At 39.6% G+C, this 27,237-nt stretch overlaps 1 protein-coding gene and 1 long non-coding RNA gene across 9 annotated transcripts in view; one reads left to right on the top strand and one right to left on the bottom strand.

The window, feature by feature from the left end:
* Positions 1-27,237, top strand: part of agap1 (ArfGAP with GTPase domain, ankyrin repeat and PH domain 1) — a 396,335-nt gene that overhangs the window by 349,638 nt on the left and 19,460 nt on the right. The gene's annotated exons all lie outside the window — the stretch shown is intronic.
* On the bottom strand, positions 866-27,237 carry LOC107983161 (uncharacterized). 2 transcript variants are annotated; one of them, XR_010000180.1, is made up of 5 exons: positions 27,043-27,237; positions 23,092-23,202; positions 20,709-20,784; positions 5,776-5,939; positions 866-5,359 (listed from the first exon to the last, which is right to left on the bottom strand). It is a non-coding gene; the product is annotated as an uncharacterized LOC107983161 (long non-coding RNA). The 2 variants fall into 2 exon arrangements; XR_010000179.1 differs by lacking the exons at positions 866-5,359; positions 5,776-5,939 and adding an exon at positions 12,280-12,813 and having other exon boundaries at positions 27,043-27,236.

Genomic DNA, 27,237 nt, shown 5'->3' with positions numbered 1-27,237 from the left:
ACTTAGGACACAACCCACTTGTGGCAATTTTTTGCTGATTACGGCAACAAACCAAGAAGCTATGTTTGTACCTTCTCTTCTTCATTTTGGAGCACTAGCATCCTTAGCTGAGGGATGTGCATGCTAAATTTTAGTAAAATTGTCTGAGTCTCAAGATGCCCATGCACTAGCCTAGAATCATACCCCTTAGGTTTATCTACGGCATGCTTAGAAATCTGCTCAGTCTAAAATCAATGGCCTCTAATCTACATTAAAGACTTTCTAAACTCCTTCCCCATCCTGGGGAAGGCCACTGACCAATTTAGTCAGAGAAGCTGTTGGGCATGAGATAAATAAGGAATACCTGTGTTTTCTCTCCATGACCCAACACCTCATGTTGACCTTCCATTCCAGCTTCAAGGCAGTACCATTTCCTAGTGGTTGAGATAAATGTCAAGTAGAGGATGATGGCATATACCACCATCATTTGCTATTAAACCATGATAGAAAGTGTTCTTGTTCTGAAGTGACCGATATCAAAACTTGAATGAGAAAATCTACAAACACCTCTCCTCCTCTGTTAGGCAACTAAAACACAAGAGATATTTAGATTAATTCTTCAATAGGCTAACTATTAAAATGCAGAATTTACATTTCAAAAATTCAATAGAAAACTCAATAAAAATTGAGCATCACAGCTATATTAATAATGTCTTGATACATATGGGAATATCCCATAATTTTTGATAGCACAAATTGTTACTTTCCTCCCAGACAGGTCTCCCAGATTGTGGTTTCTTGTTGTTCATTCCTTTGAGCAAAAGTGTCTTGATACTTTTGAGTTAAGAGTTTGATTTTCTATATTAAATACTGTGATGCCCACACACAGATTTGCAGAATTTTATTATTCTTCCTTTACATGTACAGTTTGGAGTATTTAGGAGCTCGTGTCTTTTCATAATCAAAATGTTAGAATGTTTCTGAAGGAAGCAGTATGAGTGCATGCAATAATGTATTATCCCATCCACATAGACTTCTAAATAAAAAGATCTTCAGCAGTGAGCACAAATGGAATCAACAAGGCTCTCTTTAGTATAATTTGCTTTCAGCAAAAACATGTAGCTTTTCACCCTCCCCTTTTATCATTCCTATATTCCAATTCATTCTCTGTGCAATGTAGTGCTTTCCTGGTAAGATCTGCCATATGAATGAGAACTTAAACCCATGTTGGTTCACTTTGACTAAGCAACCACCCTCTTTGTTCGGGTTATTATACATTTCCTATGTTTTTGTCCATCTGTTCAAAGCAAGTAGTAGAAATCCTTGAAAACAAATCCAAGCACGTTAAACAACAAAACGATTAAAATTTCACATTAATTAAAATCATGAAATAATGAAACAGCCGATAATTATTTCCAAATTATTTCCTCATTATCTGCCGTTAGATTTTCTTTTAGTTTAGAGGAAAAAGAGAAAGAAAACTATCAACTACAGTTTAAGTAGAAATAAAAAGGGATGGGAGTGAATACCTTGGAGCAACAAGGTTGGGCTGATTGGAAGGTAGAAGAAAGCCATCTTTGAAGAGAATTATATGGACAACATAGAGGACAAGGAGCTACGAGTAGATCACTTCCAAAGGCAACTATGTATACAGACTCCTGTTTTTTAACCTTCCAACTCCATTTTTAAAAGAAAAAAATATTCTGCCTTCATAGGCTCAAATCCTGTTGATTAGTCCCAACCAATTTTGTTGAATTGTAACTCAACACATAGATAAATCCAAATAAATTAGTGGCTTTTATCCAGTTAGGAATAAAGTAGGATTTAAGTCATAGTGTGGTAATTACTCTGGATAGCAAAGTTTTTGTGCAGTGTTGGAAATACAGGCCAACTGCTGAAAGGAAGATGCTGCAGACTAGAGTCCTCAAGGGAGCAGTAGGGATTAAAGCTTCTTCTTGCTTCCTAATCCCAAGCAAGCAAATGAATGCTGGTGCTGGCGTAGGCAGTGGTGAGGCTGTAGCAACAGCAGATATCAGAGCTCTGACTTTTGTCTGGCCTCTGATAGGGACAACCAGCACTTAGACTCCTCAGCAGGTTAGGACAAATCTTGACCACAGGGGCTGGCACTAAATGTACTTCCTTCTGTTTCCCTTCTGAGTTTCTGGAAACCAAGGGCTTTCTCACACACAAAGAGTCACCAGGCTGAGGTTAGCAGGAAGACAGCAGCAACCATTGAAAGGCAGCCATGCTAGGTGCCTGTTGTCCCCTCCAGCCCAGACGCCATTTTAATAGTCAGTGCAGGCAAATGCATACTAGATGAATAGTAAGAAGACTTTACTCTTTAACACTACTGCTGGTGCTACTGCCATTTTATGGAGAAGGAGTAGAGGCTCTTCAGTTGCCCTGGGCTGTGGACCTGGCCCTCCTTTTTCCTTGCCGTTTGCCTGCTGTCCACCTGCAGCTTTAGGCAGATACTGAACTATAGCAATCCTGAGCCTGTCTAGGATGGAATTCACGCTTACCTATTTCTAATTGGTATATAATAGCAAGAACGGTCACGCTGGCAAAACTGCAGAATCTCTAGTGCCTGTAGCGCAGAGGTAAACAGTTGCATTGTGACCTTTCTTTGCCTTGTTAAATCAGATCGTAAAATTACAGCTGTAGTCATGTTAGTCTTCAATTCCTGGCATAAGGATGTAAGTACTATTACAAATATAGCCTCTGGGAACATTAGTACCTGTATAGCCACTGTTGTCAGGCTTTATTATTTCTTACCATCTCTTTGCCTGATGAGGTCAGTGTTCTGTCCCTTTTGAATGCTCTTCTGTGCTTGACACCTTTCCCATTTTAGGGGTGAGGGAGATTTTTTAAAAAGATTTTATTGTGATGGGTTGACCAGAACCCATCTGCAGTTGGGTGGCATCTGCTCCCCACATGTCACTTCCCTCATTAACAAGCAATTGAATTAATTAAATGCTACTCAGAACACGCATAACAAGCTACCGGCAGTGTCCAAATTAGCACTGATAATCAAGGATGATTTCCTTTATTATCCTGCTAAGTGGTGTGCAGCTTCTGATCTCCCTGTCTGCCCTCATCTATTTACATACCCCCAGCTTCTGCCTTTAGAAGCCGAGGTTATCTTACCTAGTTAATTTGCCACAATCACCAAGCATGGCGGATTGATATTCCTGCCTCTGCTGAAGCAATCCCCCCCCCCCCAGCTTCTCCCCCTTTTCTCCTTCCCCATGCCTGGTCCTTTGTATCTCAAGCTCACTGATAAATTAAAAGCCACCCCTGTGGTCTCTCAAGTGAGTAATAGAGGCAGAAATTTCATTTTGCAACTGGCTGATTTAATGATCCAAAGGGTAATTAATGGCCTGATTATCTTAATGTTAAATATGTCCGGCAGCAATTACTGTGACCTCCCGCTTGTCAAGGTCCGGGCTGTGCTCTTCTTTCAATTAAGTTCTCTGGGGTTTAATGGTATGAATAAACTCCTCTGATTCTATCATTCCGGACTCTGAGATATAGGCGAGCTAGAGGCTCGTTTGGAGTTTTAATCAGCCCGTCTTCTACTTGAGCGATCAGCATTAACAATTATAACAAGGACAGTTTAACTTTCTTTCCGCCCACCCCCATGCACACCCCCATTCCCTTCATTTTATTTTTTAAGTGCTCCAAGGGAATTTTGCTGGCTGCAGCTACAGCTTTGTGAGAGCCTTCTCCCCATATATAAATTATCATGTGCATGTTGCTGTTTTTCCATTTGACAGGCTAAATTAATTGGCAGGAGCAAACGAAAATGACAGTGTCACTAATTACAACTCAAAGTAAATTTTTGTCACTGTAGCTTGCCCTAGTCCACGCTGCAGCCAGGGTTTGTTGACGTTTCCCATTTCAGTTTTCACATCTTATTGGGGAACGTGATTGTATATGATCGCACTAACGGACCAAGATGCGCCTTTGGGTTTTCCAGGCATCCAATTTGTGTGCAAGGATGACATTTAGTGCCAATAAAGTTTAGACAGCTGTGCTTCCCTGGACTAAACAGCTGCTAGGGGACATAGATTTGACATAGGATATTTTAGCGAGTTCCATTAGTTAAAGGGACTTTGTTCACATGGAGAGTTGTAATTCAGTCTCTCACATGACTGAGCTGCCCTCATTAACTAATCTCAGAGTGTTTTACAGTTAATTGCTTATTAGTAAATATTAAGTTCTTTGTATAAATTTCCAGATTAAACAAGCTCGTTTCTGAAAAGATTGACAAGTGTCATGATCGGAACCAGTTCCTTGCCTACGGCATTTCAAGTATTGTTTCAACCATCCTATATTTAACCACTTTCACTTGCCATCTCTGTATCTTCTTGAATACTTCTAGACGAGTACAATTATTATTATGCAAATTAAGTTGTTTTTGTAAACATTGTCCATTGTATTGGCACAGATAACATGCTTCCAAATGTGATATTCATGTATCTTAGAAGCGAATGTTAATTTTAAAGCAGTTGCTACAGGTTTGACTGATGCTCCAGAGATGCTACAATATTAATGACAAATTCTCATTTCCTATACAACTCCAAATGCTAGAGGTTTAGCTGATGTTTCAGATGAGTATGTAAAAATCAGTCTTAGTTTATTTCTACATCTCCGTTATTATTCCTCCTCAAGTTTCTCTCTCAAATCTGCTTGTTATAAATGAATTTTTTTAGATTCAGTTCCTTAGACCTTTCTGCTTTCTTGCTTTGCTGCTCTCTAGGCTTTAGGAAGCGTGGCTTATGGTATCTAGAGGCTTTATTGTCACTGGAATAATTCCCTTGGTACATTAGAGTATGGCCTAACTCATTTGCATCCTATTGGCCATACTGGTATTCTTTTAATTGATACTGTTCCATGTCTCCATTTTACAGATTTTGGATAGGTGAGAGTCCTTCTTTGAGGATTAGGAGCCTGGTTATAGATTGGAAGTTTGACAGTGATGCAGTCTGATTTTTCCTAGTGCACACTTCTGCACATTCCCATTTTGATGCTGTGAAACATGAGTTGTTCATCTGTCAAACAAACCAGTGGGAAGTCTTCCTCCTTTCTATCTTTGGGTGTACCCTTTAAGGAGCTACATAAAAATCTAAGAGCATCAAAGGATTTGTTGTGCCCTCTTGAGGGCGTTTGTCTTGTGAAACTGATTCACAGATGTCTAGAAGAGAAGAAATTCCAGTTCAGCTAATAGCTTTTGTATCTATTGACTCTCCTATTGTCCTGATAGTTAATGAAGTAGGTATCTTCCTCGCCATTCATTAATGAAGTAGGTATCTTCCTCGCCATTCTTTAACAGAAAATTTAGCAACAAACAACACTGAAATGGGCGTAGATTTCCATACTGCAAAACAGAAGAGCAATTTAACATGTATCAGCAAGCATTTTATACCCAACTAATAACATGCACATGTGACAACAGCTTGCATTAATGAGTAAATAAAAACATTTTGAACCATTTTGAGTCCATTTGAAGACTTCTTCTAAAATCCATCCAAGAATGACTTTTTTATTTCCCCCACTTCCATTTTTATGACTTTAATTTCATGGTCAAACCTCTAATCTATGCTTTTTTAACATGCTAGTGGTAGTTTGTGAGCCAGGCTTATCTGCTCTCTCCTTTTCTCTCTGTTTTGCATATTTATACAGGAGGCAGCGGCTGGTTACCTTGCCTGTTGTTGTTAGGCTCACACAGTTGTACTAGGGTGGGCTAAAGTAAATTCCTGCTCAAGTTTAATTGCATTGTTTTTGCAGACATACCTTTGCAAGTTGATACTAGAAGTCTGTGTTTCTCTAGTCCTCCTTCATCATCTTTTGTCAGCTAAGGTATGCCAGTAATTTCTTTTTCTGGAGCTAGAAACAAGCAGTGGGTCTGGATGATAGCTGTAATTCTTAGCACTCCTCTCATCCATTTGAAGCTATATCTAAGCAGAAGAAATGACCATTTCAGAAAAAAGCATTTCTCCCCTAAAAACCATTTAATATATCTCATAAACACACACACACAATTTGGCAAAGGGCTGAATAATTTTTCAGAAGGAAACAGGTACAGATGGGAATGACCATATTAGAGTGTAGATAAAATTAGACAACGCATTGAAGTAATGCAGTAAGAAGGAATGGCATCAATTTGAAAGAATGCCTCCAAAATTAATGCTGAAGCAACTTTAGCTCTGCAATAGCTACCTGTATGTTTACAATGTGAAATAATGTTGTTGTTGTTTTTTTTAAGCTGTAAATCAGAGGTGGGCGAAGTGTGGCCTGTGAGATGCATACAGCCTTCCAGTATAATTTTGTGGTTCCCAGTGATAAAAAGAGTCAAAAAATGTTTTCTCCAAAACACCTACTAAGAATGGGCATTTCTACCATGTTTGGGAGGGGTAACTTATGCCCAGAATTTGCATGATCTTTTCTAACACAGAATAACTTATGTTACTCCTTGTTAAAGAAAAGGCCAAAGACCATGGTGATAATGTAGAATATTCCTACATTTTTGGTGAGAGCAGGAGCAATGAAGAGTGGAGCCCTCAAAGTCTCCTGTGAGGGTAATTCAAGCCCCTAACGTTCCATAGTTTCCCATCCCTGCCCTGAACAAGCTTGTGCCTGGATAATTGAAGGACTGTCTCATCCTATATATGGCTACCCATACACTCAGTTTGATATCTAAGAGAAAGTAGCTCTAGTAAAGGGGGGGGAGGGTAAAAATTTTGGTCAAGGCAAGGGATTATCTCTTTATCCTGATGGTTCCAATGAAAAAAGAGGTACCACTGTAGTGAAGAGTTGATTTTTGCCAGGTATGCTTTCAAAATATACATTCTAAGCATATTTATTGAGTTTTCGGTCTACCACTTGTTACTAGCTAGAGTTTTGAGAGTTCTATCCAAGAATTGAGGAATCACAGAGGTACCATTAGAGAATGTGACACATTGCAACCACTTTTAGTAATCATGGAGTTATGATCCTATCTGTGACAATTTCATTCAGATGTTCATCATTCCATTTGTAAGGGCAATCTGGCTGCAACATCTGCCATCCCATTGATCATCCATGTTTATTCAGCTGATCTGGTTCACCAGATAAGTGTCTCTTTCAACCCTGACCACTCCATATGCGACTGTCCTGAACCTGTACATACTGTTAAAGAGGATGACATCCCAGGTAAAAGAAGTTTGGTGTTCTGTTATCACAGGTATACAATAGTTGCACTCCCCTGCTTGATAACCCAAACTAGCTCAATTTTGTTGTTAGTTTTATCTCTATCCCACCTTTTCCCCAGGTTTGAGACTCAAGGGAGCTTACACATTAAAATGATTACAACGTAAAAACAGTATATCCTTCTGCAAAGATTTTTTGACTTAGGCATCTTAGGCAAAATGGTACCGAAATAGACCATCTAATGCAAATTGTAGCTATTTAACCACATTCACATATTTTGCTAAACACGCATAATATCAACTCTCAAATTCTCAAAGATGATTGCCAGTGCTTCAATAATGACTTCTGCTAGTTCCTTCAATCCTCTTGGATGTGATTGATCTGGCCCTGGGGACTTGAATTTTTTTAGGGTATTCCTGGATGACTTGTTTCCCTATTTAGGGTTGGATTTCCCCTAAACCTTCATCCACTTCATGTTGCTGAGGTTGAGGATGGCTTTCTTTTTGAGAAGACTGAGGCAAAAAAGGCATTAAGTAGTTTTGCCTTTTCCCTATCCCCTGTCGCTATCACCCCATCTTCTCATTGCAGAGGCCCTATCACCTCCTTGTTCTTCCTTTTTCTACTGATGTAAGCAAAAAAGCCCTTTTTATTCTTTTTAATGTCCCTGGCAAGCCTGAGCTCATTTTGCACTTTAGCCTTGCGAACCTTTTCCTTACAGGAGTTGGCTATACGTTTGAATTCTTCTTTGGTGATTTCTCCCCTTTTCCACTTCTTGTGCATGTCTCTTTTGAGTCTTAGCCCAGTTAGAAGTTCTTTGGACATCCATTCTGACTTCTTTACACTTGCCTTGTTTTTTCTCTTTGTTGGCACTGTTTACAATTGCGCCTTGAGTATTTCACTCTTGAAAAATTCCCACCCATTCGTAACTCCCTTGTCTTTTAGTATTGTTGTCCATGGATTGCCGGTCATTTTTCGGAAGTCAGCTCTCCTAAAATCCAGAATGCAGGTTTGACTTGTCACACTAAAAGTATTTTGTTGGGTGTGATAATTTAATCAATATTCTTGAAATACCTTGTTCTGGAAGTTCATGGACCCATTTGTTTACCAAAATAGATGTTAAAGGTGTTTCCAGTTAAAGCTTTCTCTTTCCTACACTAGACATTCAAGTAGTGCCATATGGACATACACACATAGACAAACATTGTGTTGTATAAATTTGAAAATGGCTTGTCATCCAATGAGATAAGAAGCGACACCTGTTGACATCCCCTTGTCTACACAACCGCTAAAGATAGTGTAGCCTTCCCCAGTTTTCACTCTGGCAGCCCTAGCTGTGCCCATTTCTACCTCAGTTCACTTGCAGCCAAACAGTCAGCAAGTCTCACTCTGAAACTCAGGTTAAATTCATATTTACACTTGGGCAAAGAGCATGAAGACATGCACAGACATTACTATGGCTTTAAAAACAAAACAAAATACTAGTTTCCTAAAGCAAACCTAAACACAACATTGAGTATGTCTCTATTTTTAGTGGGTAGGACTTTTAAAAAGGCAAATTGCATCAGCTAGGGAATGTAAGAGATTAATGAGATCAAAGCAAGCTTGGGGAAGGACTTTAACTCTTTCTTCAGTGACTAGGACAGAGAGAAGGTGAGTTTTCTGAAGTTGTGGTTTTCTGGGAATGGAAAACTACTCTTGCCAATCAGTTGAAAGATTTTACATTTTTAAAAAGTCTGCATCTATCACTTTATTTTTTTGTCCTCAGAAATTTTCTGCATACTTCCAAGGAAGGCTCTGTTTAATATTCTTTAGATGCTGTATTTTGGAAACATTCTGAATGTATGAAACTGTATTTATAAGGGACAATATTTGCACCAAAAACTTGGAAAAACACATTTGGAAAACAGTAATATATTGAGTAGAGATATCAGCTTACCTGTGTTAATAACCCTTTGAGAAAATAGTTTTGGAGACAGATGACTCAAAGAAGTTATTGGACCTTAAATGAGCTATGTGCAGATGAGTATAAAACGTGAGCAAAATTGAGTCTTCAAACTAAATAGCTGGGGGAAGCCAATCACTAAAATCCCCTTATATGTTGTGTACTGCGTTCCATAGATGTCAATTTCTGTAAGTTTTCCCTTCCGAATAAACCTATCATTTTTCACTGCAGGATATTTACAACTTCAATCAGTGCCAAATTCAATTGGCTTCTGATCTCATTGCTGGAAGTTATAGATGCAGATATTATTTGCACTGTGGTTAATTATGGAGCAATCAAACTTTGGCTTTTCCACTGTAATTTCCTCTGCCAGCTAATTTAATTAATCACCCCCAGCTCAGCTCTTCCAGCTGCGACCGGCAGGGCCATTAATTAGGCATGTGGCGGTAGCTCATACACCAGTTCCTGTTGAGGGGCTGCTGCCCACTTGCTCTTTAAGGGAGCAATAGCCTTTTCTAAATACCCAGGCAAGATTTGGACACTGGGCACGGCATGGCATTTCCTACAATATCTATGGCTTTCAAAAAAGAGTGCAAAAACAGCTCCCACAACTGTTTACATGTGGCCTTTGTAAAAAGACAAGGTACATGGGAATGTCTCTTGCTTTCTACTGTTTTTTTCCCTCTCCTTCCCCCAAGCTATTTCTTTAAAAATATATCTTGGTCTGCTCTGATGCTTATTCAGACTTTCTTTCTACCTGTTTTCCGACAGACTTCAGAATAGTTTAATTAACTAAATTTAATTAATCCATTTAAAAAAGAGAGTATCTCCAAGGTGCATATCCCCAGGGTTTCCTAAAGTATTCATGCAAAATTTCAACTTTCGGTTTAATAGTCCTGGAGCTGTGGTGGAGACAAAGAAACACACTCCTATTATTATAGCTGTATTTGAAAGAAATACTGGGCAGCACTGTTGTCTGCATGGTGAGAATGCAAGGTCTGATGTGGCTGTGTGGTAAGGTCCACGCTCCATAGGTCTTTCTCCCTCCTCATAATGAAGCAGGTCTAGTTGTTGCTATAGCCTTGGCAGCCTATATTGGCCTGGTTTCTTGATGCTTTTGCAACATACTAAAATACAGTCTATCTTAACAGTCACTTCTTTCATCTTTCAACCATCACTAACATCCTCTTCACACAGGCCGCTGGAATCGCCACATATTATGGCGAATCTGGCAACCACTGTTGGGGCCGTGGGGAACAAGTTGCCTCACACCCTGTATTGTCCGGCTTTCCTGTATGCCAATCCCAAAGGGGGAAGCATCAATCACACAACCACCCCCCATTCCTTCTGGTGCAACACGGTGACATACGCCGGTTCCATGCCAGTTGGCCCATGGAGCCGCTCCGGACGTTTCTTTGTCATGAGATGGAATCCAGTGGGCTCACTGGATCAACTAGGGCTGAACTGGTGTATGCTGCCAAAGGAAGCCCCGTCTGATGAAGTTGTAAGTTTGCTTCAATAAATGTGTGGTTTCCACAAGTTCCTTTATAGAAGCAATCTCCAAATGCCCCAATATTTGGACCAAAGAGGGTCATTTTGTTGTTGTTCTATCTCCCCTGTCCACATTATATCAGCAAATCTTTCCTGTGGAAATCCCATGTGGCCCCCTAATTCCTGACAGTTGCCCAGTGTCTTTGTCAATGCAGAGTAGCAGTGACTTTCCATGTTTCCAAACAAGACTCACTGCTCTCAAACCTAACTGGCGATGGTAGAGGCACCAATTTTATATACCAATCTGTCACTTTTCTGGTTTCCCTCAGAAAGAAAAAGTATAAAACCTGGTGTGGGCCGAGTTCTTACCAGGAATCAGAAAATGTATGTAGATTGGTCAACTGAATGGGAAAGCCAGTCTATAGAAAGATGAATCACCCAGTTTGTAGCATATGGATTCCCAACCAGCTCTTGTGTGATCTACCAGATGTTATTCAAGAAAAGCAAATCCCTAGATAAAATGTATAAGAGAAATAAAACTGATGAAACCTCTTCAAATATACTTTTGTGTAGACTTTGTTAAAAATAAGGCCAATGAGCTGTAATTCCACATCTCACCCAATGGAATAACTCAGAAAAGAGCCCCAGGGAAACACCAAAGGAACAGGAATAAAGAGTAAAGCACCACAATTTAAAATGTATTGGGGAAAATGTGTATATAATCCTTGATAGAGTATAATGAGGGTTTGTTCATCACTCTGAAAAACTGTTTATATGTGATGAAGTATTTTATTTTCATAAAAACCTATTCTGTCTCAAAGGACTCTAGTTACTGCTTCAGAACATCCTACTGAGTAAATTAGAGGCAGCTCGAGATTATATAAAACAATATATTTCCGCTAACACTGGTCTTAAGGAGTAAAATATACTGCACAACTGCACTTGAGCATTAACAGTATGCCCTTTTAGTATAAATCAGCTTAACTTTTAGCCTGGAAAGAAAAATCGAAACAAGAGAGTAGTTAGATCTAGCTTGATTCTCAAGTCAATAGTAAATTGGAGGACTCGTTAGTGTCAGAGAGATCCAATCAGGATGAAATTATGCAGTCATGTAAGAAATAATATCTATTAGGCTAATTTAATCAACGAATACTTTACAGATGAATTAGAATGCAGAATCCAATTATTTTAAACATTTGGACTGTCAGCTACTGTGTTTAAGGAAGGGAGAGATACATCGAAGGTGTACAGAACTCTGTAAAGCGGGGAGACAATGTCAGCAAATAAACAGTTGTCATGGACCCACATTACCATTTTTATGGTCTCTGTACATCTTTTTCATGTAAAAACAATTTATCTATCAGTCCATTTTGCTAGTTTGGGAGCTTAGAATTCTCCCAGAACTAAATATTTTATTTCCGGATCTTTGCCTTCAGAAGTAAATGCTGTTTTGTTGGCCAATTGCTTCAGTAGTTGATTTGAACTTTAAGCACGACTTCCAGAGGGTTTAAATCAGTAATACCCTAACAAGTCGTTATGTGTTTTTTTGTTTTTTGGTAGTGGCAAAAAAAAAACCCTGGATACATAGGCACTTTTTCTAGCTGCAAGATGCCGTTTTGGAATGGATCTTGTAAAGAATGCCACACAAGATATGTCAAGGACAGAACGCCACCAGATAAAGTTCAACACAGTTTATTAAAGTTACAGAACTAAAAGTGCCCGTATGAAACAAAGGATTAGGCAAACACTTGCCTTCAGTGTAAAAAATACACAAAAAAGACTCCGCTGATACTAAAAGCGGTACAAAAGATAAACCGGATTAAACAGGAGTTTAATCCGGGTTAAACAGAAAATGCTTACTTCAGCCTGGCAATTAGAACAAACAAAAACTGATAAACAAAGATTCAAAGAAACATAAAAAGCTGGCAGCAGATTCCTCTCTGCTACTTTGAAAGCTGCAATGAGTAACTAAGGTTGTTACTCCTCCGTGCCACAAATGGAATCCGGATCCAGGCGCTTCAATCAGGGTAGCAACGGTCAGCAGGGTCCCAGTCCGGTCCGAGGTCGAAAGCCAGGTACAGATGTCTTTGGTTCACCAAGTCCACCGAAAGCCACAGAAGGGGTAGTCCGAGGTCGTAGTCAGTCAGTCAGTCCAGCGTCAATCCAGAATAGGCAATTAATGTCCGTCAAGAAGACGACAGAGGTCCAAGCTATTAAGATTAAACACAGGTTGCACAACAAAAGCCCACACAGTTCCTCCCGCCGTCTATGCCCAGTGTCCTTGGTAACTTGCGTATTCAGCAAACGAAACACACCCGTCTTCAGGAAATTCCCAACAAGAGCCCAAGCGTTCGTCCAGATTACCTTGCCCAACGCAATTAGCCCTGGATTCAAGACCCCATTTTATGCCAGTACTATAATTTTCATTTCCTATGCTGCATTATGCTTTAAAATAAGTCGGCCAGCACTGAATAGTTAAGACAATAACAAGTTGTAAGTTTATCTAGGGGTAGGGCTGTAGGCCAGTGGTATAACACAAACTCTACATGCAGAAGTCCCCAGGTTTAATTCTCCAAATATTCTATAAAGTGGATCCTTTACACTAAAAACAGTAGTATCTGTTGCAAAGTGTTTGATTAGCAGTCTATACAAAAGTGAGCAGCAACAAAGAGGTAAGATTGTTCAACTGTCATGTAGATGGGCCTATTTTACTTACACACTCCTACCTCAGTAGATTATATTAAAGGCTTACCATATTCATATAGGAAAGTTTTGGGACTCTGGGTCCTTTAATCTGAAGTGACAATGGTAACCATTTTGAAGGTTGTTCAAGGACCAGATTTTCGAATCTTTTTAAAAATAGTAATTTTTATTTCTGTCTCGGAAGAAAGGTCTCTTCCTGCCCACTCCTTGGAGGGATTGCTTTTCCCATTCTTTCTTCATGCAGTTTTTTTTGTTTCAAGAATGATGGTTGGCTAATTTGGATATGATATTTTAAATAATGATGATGATGATGATGATGATGAAGATGGGTTGAACTTTTAAGGCATAATGCTGTTCTAGGATCATGGAAGATTGCTGAGAGAAAAAGGAATAATAAAATCATAGGGTTGGAAGAGACCACACAGGCCACTCAATCCAACTCCCTGCCTTGCAGAAGCACAATTGAAACACCCCTATTTGAAGGGAGCTCCCACCAGACTATGAGGCAGAGAGGTCCATTGTTGGAAAGCTCTTACTGTCAGGAAGTTCTTCCTAATGTTCAGGTGGAATCTCCTTTCCTTGAACCCATTGCTCTGGATCCTAGTCTCCAGGAAAACAGACAGCAAGCCTACTCCCTCTTTCTTATGATATCTTTTCAAATATTTAAACATAGCTATCATGTCTCCTCTCAACCTTCTCTTCAGGAAGCTAAGCATACCCAGATCTTTAAACGGCTCCTCATAGGGCATGGTTATATTTATATTCCTGTAGTAACCAAATCAAGCTCTATTGAATATTTCAATCAAAAGTTTCAGGTAGATTCGAAATAGAGATACAAAATAAATCCTTATGGGACTCTACTGGCCAAAGACTGTAGGGGGTGGGATGGAAAAGTTGTTAGCTCCATCTCCTAAGACTCACTTGCAGAATGAATTATAGCTATTGAAAAGAATTCTTCTCAGTCACATTCCATCAACACAATCAAGAAAGGTTGGTGGTAATACATACTAGCATGAAATTCAGGGGAATCAATAAGGTTGCACTTTACCTGACCCACCTCTTGGAAAAGATTATCCAACATTTCAAGTCCAAAACATCCAACCTCCTTTTTGCTACTCCCTGGAAGTCTTGGGGATCCCATTCCATTTTATAAAGAGGACAAATCAGAATGTCAATTACATAGATCTTTTGGATATTCAAATATCACAATGCTGGTAGTGTTACATTTCAAGTTTGATCAAATTTCACCAAATTTCTCCCTGTATTTCATTGCGTTTTATTTGCCTTGTAGAGTAAGTATAAATAACTGCATACACGTACACTCACACATACGCCTCTCAAATTCTTGAACCATCTTAAGTACCTAACACGGTTTTACTTCATGAAGACAGTTTTGTTCAGTCTTCTCTCTCAAAACATTTTGTGAAGGCAACTTCGTGTTATGTAGGCAGGGTGCTTGTTATCCCTTTTTCAGAAGCACAAGACAATGCCTTCATAACTGAATTGCTATGCAGCTCACAGAGCTCTAGAAAGTCCTGAAGAAGGGGTTAACTAGACTTCTTTTCTAGCAGCCACTAAGTGCAAACAGCTGGTACCCTTTGTGTGCACTGAGGAGCAAAAGTCTTGGCAAATACAGAGCAGACCCAAGACAAGAGGTGGGTAAACTCAGGAAACTGTTTTCATGAGTAAACTGAAGAGACAAAGGCACCCAGCAGGAACAGAAAAGGCACCTCCTTCTCCTGAATAACTCTCCCAAAACAGAGCTGAATAGGAAGAAGTTCAATTTGCTTCTGGGAATGTAATAAATTGTTTCAGGAAGTGAAAGTCTGCCCACCCTAATGGAGCTGTGATTGACAGTGGGTCCTCATTACAGGGCCTGTCGGGAACAAAGGACATTCCACTGTTGTATATGAGTTAAAATCAAAATACAGCTAACTACATTTAAAACCAGAAGCATCATATCAGTCTTTATGGGATGGCATGATAGTAAGAACAGATCATTTCACATTGGCAGTAAAATATATCAGAAGTTAAGAAATGTGGTGGCCTTTTTCAGGTCTTATTTTCTAACCCATGTTTGTATTAAAAGGTGCTCATGAAAGATTAAGATTAGAAGTGTGGGTATGATATCCAGACCTAGCAGAGAACAGCTATCATGTGCTGCTGTGAGAAATGACAACTTCTTTGCATTCTGCACCAATGATTCCCATTCCCCTGTAAGCATTAGGGTTAACATGATTAACACTGAGGGTTAATTGCGTCTGCAGTCATCATATCAACCACAGCATCCCTCCCAAACACATTTTAAACAAATATTTTGATTTAGTATTGTTGATTGTTACTGATTATATGAAGTACTGATTTAATTTAGATTTATGTGGTGATATTTGAATGCTAGGAAGCCAACATTTACCTGGAAGCCTTTGACATTCCTGTTTTTGCATTCTTTTAAAATAAACTTTTCTATTTAAATTTGAAATGAAGAAAATTCAGCTATTAACATTTACCTGAAAATACATTAACTGAGCTATCATATTCTAGTTTATCTAAGACACCTTCTACACTGCCATATAATCCAGATTATCAAAGCAGATAATCCACATTATCTGCTTTGAACTGGATTATGTGAATCTGCACTGCCATATAATCCAGTTCGAAGTACATAATCTGGATTTTATATGGCAGTGTAAAAGGGGCCTAAGACTAAAGTGAAATAATATTCAGTAGGGTTTCATTCTGAAAATACTAGTGTTGAGAACCCACAATATATGCTTTGAACTGGGTTATCTGAGTCCACACTGCCATATAATCCAGTTCAAAGCAGATAATGTGGATTATCTGCCTTGATATTCTGGGTTATATGGCTGTGTGGAAGGACCCTCAGTGCTCTTCCACACAGCCATATAACCCAGAATATCAAAGCAGAATAACCCACAGTATCTGCTTTGAACTGAGTTATCTGAGTCCACACTGCCCTATATCCCAGTTCAATGTTTGATGCTAAATTCGCAAATATAGTAATTCCTACATAACATTACCATGTATTGAACTGCTTTTTCTGTTGATTTGTTATAAAACATGATGTTTTGGTGCTTAATTTGTAAAATCATAATGTAATTTGATGTTTAATAGGCTTTTCCTTAATCCCTCCTTATTATCCAACATTTTCGCTTATCCAATGCTTTTATTTTTCAGTGATTGGTTTGGGGGGGGGGCACCAAAATTCTGTTCACTTACACTTGAAAATTACCTTGGGCCGGCCCTGATTACACTCCATCAGTAGTGCTGATAGTGAGGCTTCAAGTGATTTCCAACTTACACAACTGGAAAGTGACTCGGTGACAGGGCTTTCATTGGCAAGATTTGTATTGTCAAAGGCATGTGTTATCTTATAAAGAGAATGACTTGTCCAATGGCATCCAGTGATTTCATGGCTGATTAGGGATTCGAACCCTGGTCTCCACAGTCATCAATGGTGGTTTTATTTTCAGTTCCTTTCCTAATCTTGCCTAGCATAGTATTTGTCAACACACACACACACACACCACAAGATGTAAAGTCTTGGAAATAGAGAAATCCTGGGTTTCAATCTTGCCTTGGCCATCAATTTTACATTTTGTCTCAGGATTTGAATTTAAGTTTTCCTGCCCAAGTTTAATACTATATGCACTGTATATTATTGGTTATTCTGCTTTGATATTCTGGGTTATATGGCTGTGTGGAAGAGCACTGAGGGTCCTTCCACAGGGAGCCGGCCCTAGGTATTTTTCAAGTGTAGGCGAACAGAATTTTGGTGCCCCCTCCCCAAACCAATCACTGAAAAATAAAAGCGTTGGATAAGCGAAAATGTTGTATAATAAGGAGGGATTAAGGAAAAGCCTATTAAACATCAAATTACATTAAGATTTTACAAATTAAGCACTAAAACATCATGTTTTACAACAAATCAACAGAAAAAGCAGTTCAATACCTTGTGGAGGCAGGCTGCAGGAGACAGGAGTTGCCTCGGCGCTTCCAACAAGATGGCACCACAGGCAACTGCCTAGTTGGCCTGGTGGTTGAACCGCCTCTGCTTCCACACAGACATATAACCCAGAATATCAAGTCAGATAATCCACGTTATCTGCTTTGAACTGGATTATATGGCAGTGTGGACTCAAATAACCCAGATCAAGGTAGATATTGTGGGTTATTCTGCTTTGATATTCTGGGTTATATGGCTATGTGGAAGAGCCCTGAGGGTCCTTAGGAATCCATAGGAATTAAAAGGCCACCGAAAGGGAATCTGGCCCCCGGTATTAAAAAAAACCTCTAAAATTAGGACAGTAAACAAAGAACAACACTCTGAAAACAGGGGAAATCCAGACAGGAAACAACTTATCACATCCACCATATTGTCCAGCTACTTGTTCCCCACTACTTTTAACTACTATTTTGAATTAGTATCACTTAATACAATTGATTATAGCATTTCTGTTCATTTTCATCTGATCAATCTGTCTTGCCATGTAAACATGGTATCCCCATTGTAGTACCCACTAGTCCAGATTAAAGTGCCCAGCAGATCTTTGCTGCTTCCTGTGTTCACATAGTGTGCCAAAACAGTATCTAATGACCTCATCATATTAACCAGGCAAAGTGTCCTGCTTTGCCTGGCATCCAGGAGGAAAGAGAGAGCAGTTCCTTGTCCCCACATGCAGTTCCCTCTCAGCGACGCTTTCCCCATGGAAGGCAACTTGCAAAGCCTCCCTTATGGCAGCAAGCCCATCAGTCCTCCAGCTGAATGCTTCCCAAGGTAAATGTGATGAGGTGTTGGGAGGAAAGTTCAAGCTCATGTGGTACAACAAAATCCCTGCTGCAAGTTGTACTCTCTATGCCATCTCATTTTTGTGGGGAGGGGACAGGACTGTTTTCAAGCCCCTTCCCTGTGCAGTCCTTAATTTGAGAGTCAGGAAGAGGAAGCTGTAAGCAAATGTTTAGGATATTCTGCACTTGATGAATTCAATCAGATCACACATTTTAAATTCTCATATAAATGAGGAGTAATTTAAGCAGAATTTGCCGAGTCCCTTTCAGCTAGATTAACAGCACATCTGCCCGATGTTTTTGTCAGTAAGAATATTAGGGACAATCCCAGAGAATGAATGCTGCTTGAAACCTTATTAATTTCTCTAGTCGTAGGTCTAGTCATTCTGAGCTATTGCTAGAATAAATCTATGTGGTGGCCTTCTACTTTATCTCATGATGTCTACTGGATTCATATCTTATTGGTTAAATTGATGACTTATGATTTGTTTCTGAAGCATGTGATTATAAAAATTGTCTTAATCACACTATGAATGATCAAGTTAAGGAACCTTCCATACTATACTGTACCACCATATTCCACTTTCACTGACATACCTGTATATGTATCCTGTGGAACCCTGGCAATTGTAGTTTAGGGAGACACATTTGGAATACATTAGGCCCCATGTACGCTGCCATATAATTCAGTTTCTGAATCTTGATTATCTGCTTTGGACTGGATATATGGCAGTGCAAACTCATATAATCCAGTTCAAAGCAAATAATCTGGATTCAGAAACTGGATTATATGGCTCTCTAAGATCCAGACTTAGAGAGATAAGAACTACAAACCCCAAGGACTTTTTAGGATTTTGCTATGGCTGCTAAAGTGTAACAGAAGTTCTGAAACTATGGTGTGAAGGACATGAGTCTAGTCATAGAACCAGCAACTGGAATAATTTGCACAAAATGAGTGCATCAGGTATTTGATTTATTTGCAGTTGCTATGTTTTGAGTTGCTTAGATTTCGTATTAAATTTACCTTATGATGAATCTGGTCAAGGAATTTAGGACAAATTGAAAAGCAAATTCAGAAGGCCAAAGGGAGTATTATTCCCCGAGACGCAGGACATAGTGTCAAGTTTCCAATATCATCCACCACTTGCTCTTAACCATTCTTGGTGGATGATACTGCATGGATGTATGTGGTGAGGACCATAAGATTCATAACAATTGTGGTTGTAGGCTTCATTTATGGAACTCCATGCCCCTCACTTGCCCTTCATTACTGGGAAAATCTTACTACTTGAATTATTTTTTCTCATTTGGGATCTTCATTGGAATATTTTATTCATTGTCTTGTTTTGTTCTATTATGCTCTATTTTAGAATATGCCTTGTAATAAAATGTGTTGTCCCAGTTGTATCACTGGAATTGCAGATTGTATAAAATTATTCATCAGTTGAAATTCTCATCTACACTTGGTTTTCTGTGTCCATAATAGAAACTGCCAGTATGCTTTTTTCAGGTCATATAATTATTAGAAGTAGAAACATAGATTTTATACTATTTTTAATGAAAGTAGAGGTGATTGAGATTCCAGACTGTAAAAATCAGAATTCTTGTGCTTCAGTACACCAGATGAAGGAACTAGACAGCAACTAGAGAAGCTCAGAGGAATGCCGCTTTGGGAGTTTTACAAATCTGGTCTAGAAGGAAGCATTGTATTACTTTGAATCTCAGAGGAGAAATCTGTATCATCCAATTGATCTCATCTGATAAATGCAGAATGGAATATCTTGCATGCTGTGATTTAATCAATAAAAAGTTATTAAGTATGTAGAAAGGAAATTTCAATAATGTGCAGTTAGGAAAAGGTAGCGTGCTCATAGTTAAATGTTTATGCTGATGGAAACTGCTATTTTAATAGTGCCAGGTACAGTTGTAGAGAAAAAGAGAGCTTTGGAAGGAGACAAAAACAAGTTATTGCAATGATGAAATTTTGCATGTTACGTGGTGTAATTTAATGAAGTAATGCGCCGGTGGTTTGCGAATGTGCTAAAATGTCTTGAGTGTGCTGTCTGCAATAAATCTAGTTCCGCACAGAATTAATATCACCAAATGTTTTTGTCATTTCAAATTCAGACGTCGGCAGACTGGGTTCTGTGAACTGAATGGAATTGCCTGTGAAAATCAACAATTCCTTTCTCTCTCCCCCCCTTTTCAGTCCTTTCCAAAGAAAATTAATGAAAATATTGTAATGGGAAGCAGCATAGGTCAGAAGTAGGAGATTGATTCTGAAATGTGTCTTCATGATAACCTAATTGCAGTACTCTCATTTGAATGACGGAAGGATCCTAATTGATATATAATGCACTTCAAATGTATTAGCATGTTCTGTTCTTTCATTGGTACCTTCTCTCTTGCCAGCCCATAAGAAATTACCAATTTTCAAAAGGTAGTCATTCAAACCACAATATCTCTGAGTCAGTGGGGTGGGATAAGAAAGACTCTATAGTGCTATTACCGAGTTCATGGAGTTGTAATTTTTATAGCAGCAGGCCCCTGGAAATTGGTCATTTTCATAGGACAAATGAGAAGGTTCGGTGTTTACCTATTTTACTTTTTCCTTCCTGTTCCTCTCGTACTTCCTCGTCTTCCATCCATCCGTCTGTCCGTCCAACTCGGTCCTATAAGTTTGCACAAAGACCATTAGGGAACTAGCTAATTAGTTTGCCAGCCCTGGGGCTGCAGCTGCCAGGAGCCCATGTATGCACTTTGTAGGAATTATGATTTTGTGCCAGTTCATGGAGCAGGGCTTTGATGTACGTATTGATACATTCTGCCCTTAGGCACGTCAGGCAAAGGAGTGCCCACCCTCTTGCTTCAAGAGCATAATAGAAATATTCAGAAGGAGACATAATTATTTTAATTACTTCTCGGTGGCTTTGAGATGCACTTGAGTCTCCAATTGGAAAATAATATTCACATGTTTCTTCTAATCGGTAACAGATTAGAAGCATTTTATCTTTTTAAAATTATTTCCATATGGTGCCCTAAAGAGACTTCTGTCATAGGGAAAATAATCCCGCAAAAGCCTCCTGGATTTTAAGGATCAACATTCAAAATACAGTTTAGATTCCCATGAAGTCTTCCTCACAAATGCTTGCTTTAAAAAAAGTGTCCTCATTGTGGCCTTTACTTTGGTTTCTGCCAATTAGGAACAGTTTGTTTACATTAACCATGTTCAGCATGCTTTAGATTATTGGTAATTTAGAGTTTACCAGCAATTAAGCAGGAAAAAAAACGCATTTCCCCATCTCTTCCAACGTATTGCTTGCTACATTACTATCACTATATTTACATTACCACCATTAGTGTTGTAAAAATCACAAAGATTTTATTTCTCGAAAAATGTGTCTAGCATAGTTTTGTGTACTATTATCCCGTCAATGGATGTCCAAATCTATAAAGTCATTATTACTGAATAAAAAGTGTGATCTAATGTGACTGTCATTGGCTTTTAATCCCACAGTTTAAGACTGTCTTAAGGTTAGCAATGGAGCTCTTAGTGGGAGTGAAACTGCTGAGGTGCTGAACTTGTTGATCGAAAAGGCCAGCGGTTCAAATCCGGGGAGCAGAGTGAGCTCCCACTGCTAGCTACAGCTTCTGACAACCTAGCAGTTCGAAAACATGCAAATGTGAGTAGATCATGCAGTCATGCTGGCCACATGACCTTGGAGGTGTCGACGGACAATGCCGGCTTTTCGACTTAGAAATGGAGATGAGTACCAACTCCCAGAGTCGGACACGACTAGACTTAATGTCAGGGGAATACCTTTATCTCAGGTTAGCAATAAGGATTCTCCATTATACTACAATGTTGCATTCTAGTTTATCCTAACTTGTCCAATGCAGTGTGTTTAGTTTGGCAGCTGTTAAACATAAAGTCCACACAGTTAAAAACCCAATGCATTATGCCTTCTAACCATAATGTGTCAAACTGGGTCATTCGTGTTAAGTTACAACATTTTGATCTCTGTTGTGCTTTGGAACAGTTATACTGGTTTGCAAATGGCCCTGAGGGCCAGAAAGCATTCAGTGCCCAAGACCTATTTCCATAACAAATACTATAGCAGTGACAAGTTTAGATTTTCAAAACACTTTTCCCCATTCCCAAGACCATAGTAAGTATTTAGTACTAAGTGGAATTGAATAAGTAAAAGATGAAACTACTTTAGGAATTCATAATTTTAGCAGAAATATCAATTATAAGAACAATTTTATGCAGCATTTTCCCATTTGCATAAATAACTACACAGTAACCTCAGTAATCAGAAACGTGACACCTATATAGTCGAACACATAAATCTCAATACATCTTTGCTAGGTGAGAGGCAGACAGAGGTAGTCAAGTGAAGTACTCAGCCTCAGTGTAATGTGGCATGTAACAGGGATGTACATCAGCAATGTGCTTTATACCAGTTCTCTTTGTGATGTGCTATCACACTGCATTAAGAATACCATAACAGTCGCTGATGTGATCTGCTTTGGAACATATCGCATCATAAACACATGAAAGAAAAGAAATGGAGCTTTTCCTCTGCTCATAATGCTAGAAAATGGCTAAGTATCCTCACTACAATTGCGCCGATGCCTTTTAAACAATGAGGCTGAAAATCTAGGTTCTACACAGAAACTAATAAACCTTGTGTGAATAATGCCTTTTGATTTTTTAATGCGTGTTATAGAATCATGTGCTGTGTATATATATTAACACATCTCCTTTATCATACATGTGAGTCTCCTTGTAGAGAGAAAAATTAGGGTATAAATAAAAGCAGCAGCAACAACAACAATAATAATTGAAACACGGTGAATGCTACAATAAGCTAAATTTGCCAGTTGGGCAAATTTTCTCAGAGGCAAAGTTCAGGATCTCAACAAAACCCACAACCCACAGCATTCTTCTCCAGCAAGGTTAAACCCCTTCTTACCATCAGGGTCTTCTGCAGACAGGGAATTCTTTTCCATTTTGTCTGTCCTGCTTCTTAAATTTCCCCACATTTAATTTGCACGAAATGCCTTGCTCCATTACATTGATGAGGCTGCCAAAGGAGAAAATAGAGGCAAGAATGGATCCCTCGGAGGGACTCTTCAGGCAAGTGTCGATTCCCATTAAATTGAAGATGCAGTGGTAAAACCAGGAACTTTAGAGGGAGCCCAAACTGCTGTTGAAGGCTTTCATGGCCAGAATCACTGGGTTGCTATGGGTTTCCTAGGCTGTATGGTCATGTTCCAGCAGCATTCTCTCCTGATGTTTCGCCTGCATCTGTGGCTGGCATGTTCAGAGATTCTATTGGCAGTGAAGCATATTGAGTGTATATATACCTGTGGAATGTCCCGGGTGTTTAAAACAAGTGTGAATGTTGCAATTGGCAAGCTTGAATAGCATTGAATAGCCATGAAGCTGCAAAGTCAATCAGTGAGGGTATCTGCAGAGAGGTACCCTGGTGTTCGTTGCCTGGAGGCATCCTCTGTTTGGGAGATGTTAACTGGCACTAGATTGTTAGCTGTCTGGAGTTCTCCTGTTTCCGAGTGATGTTCTTTATTTACTGTCTTGATTCTGGTGTTTTTTTAATACTGGTAACCAGATTGTGTTCATCTTCATGGTTTCCTCCTTTCTGTTGAAATTGTCCACATGCTTGTGGATTTCAATGGCTTATCTGTGTAGTCTGACATAATGGTTGTCAGAGTGGTCTAGAATTTCTGTGTTCTCAAATATTCTGCTGTGTCCAAGTTGGTTCATTAAGTGCTTGGCTATGGCTGACTTCTCTGGTTGAACTAGTCTGCAATGCATGCACAGAATATTATTTGAGAACACAGAAATACAATTAATTACATTACAGTAGAGTCTCACTTATCCAACATAAACGGGCCGGCAGAATGTTGGATAAGCGAATATCTTGGATAATAAGGAGGGATTAAAGAAAAGCCTATCAAACATCAAATTAGGTTATGATTTTACAAATTAAGCACCAAAACATCATGTTATACAACAAATTTGACAGAAAAAGTAGTTTAATATGCAGTAATGCTATGTAGTAATTACTAGGCTTGATCGATCCATGAAAAATTTGATTCTAAACTCGTTTCAAAACTAGAGGGGGCAGTTTTTCGTTTTTGTTGCTAATAACGAATTTGGCCCCCAAATTTTTTCGAAATTAACGAAAATTCGTTATTTTCTAAATTAATTCGTTAATGGCGGACGCGCATGCGCGGTGGCCCAAAAACAGCCCGAAGGGGGGGGGACTTAGGGGGCTCTCCCGCCCTCATTTTTTGAGTGATCTTCTTCAAACTTGGTACAGTGGTAGAACACATTTAACACTGATAGCTCACCAAAATGTGGAACGTTTCCCTTATCCTCTGATTTTTGGCAAATTTTCATAGCTTTTATAATAAACCATTTTTTAATAATTGCAGAAATCTGTTCCTGGTTTGAAAGTCTTATTTCCTGTTAAATTGGGTTGTCTTTACTGTGAAAGTCATTGTTCTACTTCAGAAACTTTGTTTTTGTGGCTGAAACTTTGTTAAATTGGTGTGTGTGTGATATATATTGTGTATATATATATAGTCCCTGCTTGTGTGTGTGTGTGTGTGTGTGTGTGTAGGTAAAGGTAAAGGTATCCCTTGACGTTAAGTTCAGTCATGTCTGACTCTGGGGGTTGGTGCTCATCTCCATTTCTAAGCCCAAGAGCCAGTGTTGTCCATAGACACCTCCAAGGTCATGTGGCCGGCATGACTACATGGAGTGCCATTACCTTCCCAGAAACACCCAGAAAATGGGAATTCCAGACAGGAAACAATCAGGGCCAGCTAATACCTCCCAACAAAGGATTCCCCCAGGTAGGAAGCAGCCAGGCTTTGAAGCTGCAAGGCTATTCAATGCTAATCAAGGTGACCAATTGCAACATTCACACTTGCCTCCCACAGACAAGAGTTCTTTCTCCCACCCTGGACCTTCCACAGATATATAAACCCCACTTGCCTAGCTTCGCACAGACGTCAAAACCTCTATGTCTGCCACAGATGTGGGTGAAACGTCAGGAGAGAATGCTTCTGGCACATGGCCATAGAGAATACATACCACAACAGTGTGATCCCGGCCATGAAAGCTTTCGACAACACAACCACAGTATCCATTCAAGTTCATGTAGCGTGGTATGGACTGGAGACCTGTATTGGGGGGAGGGAGGGTGCGAATCTGGGCCCCTGGGAGCAGCCGAGGACGGGCCTGGCCCACACCCCCTCGCATCCCGGGCCTCTTCCTCCTCACCGCCGGGCCCCTCTCGGTCTCTCCAGGCCTGAGCTGAGGCGAGGCGGCGGCGGCGGCCATTTCCCCCCTCCGTCTTCCTCCTCCTCCTCGGCCTCCTTCCCCCTCGCCCCCTCCCATTGGCTGAGCCTCCCATTGGCTGAGGGGCAAAAGGAAAGGAGTTTGGGTGATTTGCAAAAGCTTTTTTTCTTAACGAAAAAAACGAAGAAATAAGAAAAAACGGCCTCTCGCGATTCGAAACCGCGATATCCAGACGTGTGGACAACCAAGGTTCTATATTGCTTCAAAACAAACGAAAATAACGAATTAATAACGGGTAACGGGAAAATCGAATTATTTGAGCAAGCCTAGTAATTACTGTATTTATGAATTTAGCACCAAAATATCACAATGTAATGAAAACATTGACTATAAAAACATTGACTACTAAAAGGCAGGCTGCGTTGGATAATACAGAATATTGGATAAACGAACGTTGGATAAGTGAGATTCTACTGTATGTAACAAAATTTGAAAGATGTTATGTTCCTGTTTAATTGTATGGTACTTAATATGAAAGTAGTTGTTACAGTCGAGAATTGGTTGAGACTCTATAAGATATTTTCAATGAATATCTTATAGAGTCTCAACCAATTCTGGACTGTAAACCAATCCTGTCAAGAAGTAGGAAAATCGCATTCAGAGCACCCCCGATAGATGGCCATCCAGCCTCTGCCTAAAAACCTCCAAAGAAGGAGCTTCCACCACACTCTGGGGAAGAGAGTTCCACTGCTGAACAGCTCTCATAGTTAGGAAGTTCTTCCTAATGTTCAGGTGGAATCTCATTTCCTGTAGTTTGAAGCCATTGTTCTATGTCCTAGTCTCCTAGACAGCAGAAAGCAAGCTTGCTTCCTCTACCATATGACTTCCCCTCGCATATTTATATATGGTCCTCATCATGTCTCCTCTCAGCCTTCTCTTCTGCACACTAAACATGCCCAGCTCTTTCAGCCGCTCCTCATTGTTTCATTATAATTTTGATGTTCTGTCCAAGATTTTTGTATCCAATGTTTTTCCCCACATGCACGCAGGTACATCAGATTGCTTTTAGACTCATTAACCAAGCTTGTGATTGATGTTTGACTATTATCATTAATGCCAAGAGGCATAATCTTACAGACCAGTATTCCTGAAAGATCAGTGCAAAGCTTTCTCTGTCTATTTTGTGCGTACTTTGGTGCAAAGTAATATGTGAAGTGTAATCTGGAAGCAATCATGAGTGTGTATTTAATTAGCCATTATTTTCTATTCTCAAGTCTCATGAAAACCTTAGCGGTTTAAAAACCGATTGCATTGGCCAAGAAGCATTAGAGAGACATATATTTTGTGTCTTGCCATTTTCAGGACACATAACTTCTTGGGCTTTTTCAGCATTCATGATTTACAGTGGCCAATTTCTTGCAAACATTAAGTAATTAGGGAGCGAGGTTCCCTTGGTCTTTGTTTGCTGTCTGCATCCCCCTTGTTTGCTAGGGGGTTGTATCCCCAGAGGACCTGGGCTTCTTTTCCCCTTAGCAACGCTGGCTAGGAGAGAAGGCATGCATGCGAAGGAAGCAACCAACTGCTAAGCACTTACTTTGCCAAAGGTAAGGGGCTTCTCCTGCCGAGAGAGAGGAAGCCTGCTCTGTTTACTCAGCATATTGTTCCAGGCTCCTCTTCCATGCCTCCCTTCCAGTTCCTGCTTTGCTTGAGGCAGGAAGACTGTTTGGGAAATTCCTTGCTGCTAGCCCTTTCTCTCTCTTCCTCCCCCTGTCATTTCAGTCACTTACTT

The sequence above is a fragment of the Anolis carolinensis genome, chromosome 1 (genome assembly GCF_035594765.1).
Source record: "Anolis carolinensis isolate JA03-04 chromosome 1, rAnoCar3.1.pri, whole genome shotgun sequence".
In the NCBI taxonomy this organism is placed as follows: Eukaryota; Metazoa; Chordata; class Lepidosauria; order Squamata; family Dactyloidae; genus Anolis; species Anolis carolinensis.
Note: the sequence above shows the minus strand (reverse complement) of the source record. Positions and strands in the feature narration are given on the sequence as shown.